A 2,500-nucleotide genomic window follows, 5' to 3' on the forward strand; every position below is an offset into this window, starting at 1 on the left:
TTGCCCAGAGTGCCAAGCAGTGGGACTGAACCCAGAACCATGTGGTTCATAAGCCAGCTACTTACCACACAGCCACTCATATGTATATATATATATATATATATATATATATATATATATATGTTGAAATGGAAAGATGAATTATCTTGTTACGGATTACTCAAAAGTTTAACCGATACCTGCGCCTTTGTTTTGTTTTGTTCTGACAACGTAATTCCTGGTTTTTCCTGAAGAGAAAGCTGCAATATGGTATCCTTATTTAATCAGAATTTGGAAAATTGTGGCCTTTGAAACATGTGTAGAATGTAATAAAAAGAATTCTGTACAATCTTCGTTCAACTCCATTTCTTCCATTCACTAAATATATATATATATAATATATATATATTATATATGTATATGACCAACAATATTTTATAAACAAACTCTTGAAGCACCGAATGTGTTTCGTATTTATATACAATCTTTCTGCTGTTTACACAGCTATACAGAGTTCGAAATATTAGTTTCTTGTTTGTAAAACACGAAACACATTGGACGCTTCCAAAGTTTGTTTACAAAATGTTGCACTCCAAAAGCTAATAATAAAAAATAATAAATGCGCCCTTTTTTTTAAAGCCTAGCCAGGTTCATGGGCCCGGTTTCCCGCTTTCTATGGCGTATGTGTTCCGCAGCTGGACGGGACGCTAGCCCATCGCAGCGTTACTCATTTTTGCCTGCTGAGTGGACTGGAGCAAAGTGAAATGATGAACACAACGCGTCGCTCGGTCCTGGAATCGAAACCACAATCTTAAGATCATGATGCTGACATCCTAACCACTAAGCCACGCGCCTCCACAAAAAAGATATAATATTTAGCGTTTAATTTGAGAGATATTGTTGTCTGCGGGCCGTTTAGCTTAGTGGAGAGTTCCGTAGTTTTCTGCTGGCAACATTCCCCCTCTTATAAGGGTAAAATACCCAATGTTTCTGCTGTTTTCACTGCTATACTGGGTCCAAAATTGTTTCTTTCTTGTACTCGAGTAAACGAAAATACAGGAGGATCAGTTAATTATGAATTTATTCAACATATTTCCCTCTCATATTCACATACATTTTGCAGCGGTCCTTCAATTCTTCTAAGCCTTTAAAAGAACTCGGAAGGTTGAGCCGTCAACCAAACCTTTCACGACATCCTTAATGTCAGGAACATTTAACCACACCATCGTATATATATATTATATATAACATTATTGGTGAATGAAGAAATGGAGCTGAACGCAGATTGAACAGAAATCGTTTTATTTCATTCTACACGTGTTCGAAAGGCACAAATTACCAAAATCCGAATGAATAATGGGCCATAGTGTGTCTTCGTCAGGAAGAAAAAAGGAATCCGTTGGAAAAAACAAAAACAGAACAGAGCAGAGCAAAAAACAATCGAACTGTGCTCCTAAGAGCCCATGGCGAAACTTCGCCATGGGCTCTTAGGAGCACAGTTCGATTTGTTTTGCTCTGCCTTGTTCTGTTGTTGTTTTTCCAACGGATTTCCTTTTTTCTTCTGAAGAGAAAGACACAATATGGTCCCATTATTCATTCGGATTTTGTAATTTGTGCCTTTCGAAACACGTGTAGAATGAAATAAAACGATTTCTGTTCAATCTGCGTTCAGCTCCATTTCTTCAATTCACCAATAATGTTTTAATTTCAATTATCCGCACCAACGCACGGTTGCAACGCCAGATGGTGTACCTCCAACCGTGCTGTTCATGCTGTGATTTTTGCTACTAAGTATCGGTTAAACTTTTGATTAATCTACTACAAGATTATTCATCTTTCTATTTCACATAATATAATATATATAATATTATATAGATATATATACATATGATCATCCCATAAATAATTCAGTTCTTTTATACTTCTTTTATTTTTCAAAATTAAGATAAACAAAGTTCATTTTTTATTCTAAAAATTATGCGCTCCTTAATTTTCTACAACGCACCTCCATCTATCTGATGGACTTGCAAGGCCCCTCTTCCAAAAGTCACTTGACCGTGACGAAAATTACTCCTCCAGTGCTGTCGTGACCTCGTCTACAGAATTCATATATTTTCTGTCCAAATGATTTTGGAAGATTGCGGAATAAATGATGATCAGAGGGGGCAATATACGACGAATGTGATGGCTGGGGCATTGTTTCCCATTCAAACTGCTCCAGCCTTTGGAACGTCATCCTCGTTGTATGTGGCCGAGCAATATTCTGATGGAAGAACTTTCGTGTTGAAACCAAAGATGACTGTTTTTCTTCTAACACTGACTTGAATGACTGGTTGAATGACCAAATCCAAGCTTATTTGCTAGCTCCTCAACGGTTACATTGAGATTTTGTTCCACTGAGGTTTGCAGGACGTCCTCGTCGAGCTCTACAGATCTTTTCAGGACAAGGCTAGTCTTCTAGGCTGTAGTTTCCGACTCGGAATTTCTGGAACCACTCTTGACACTGGCTTACGCTTATTGT

The 2,500-nt window shown here is 37.6% G+C and overlaps 1 long non-coding RNA gene across 1 annotated transcript in view; it reads right to left on the minus strand.

Moving 5' to 3' along the window:
- Positions 1-2,500, minus strand: part of LOC118763523 — a 12,985-nt gene that overhangs the window by 6,397 nt on the left and 4,088 nt on the right. Inside the window, exon 2 of the long non-coding RNA XR_004999282.1 lies at positions 1,981-1,984. This is a non-coding gene — a long non-coding RNA (uncharacterized LOC118763523). The remainder of the gene's footprint in view (positions 1-1,980; positions 1,985-2,500) is intronic.

Source organism: Octopus sinensis, linkage group LG5 (assembly GCF_006345805.1).
Source record: "Octopus sinensis linkage group LG5, ASM634580v1, whole genome shotgun sequence".
Taxonomy (NCBI): domain Eukaryota; kingdom Metazoa; phylum Mollusca; class Cephalopoda; order Octopoda; family Octopodidae; genus Octopus; species Octopus sinensis.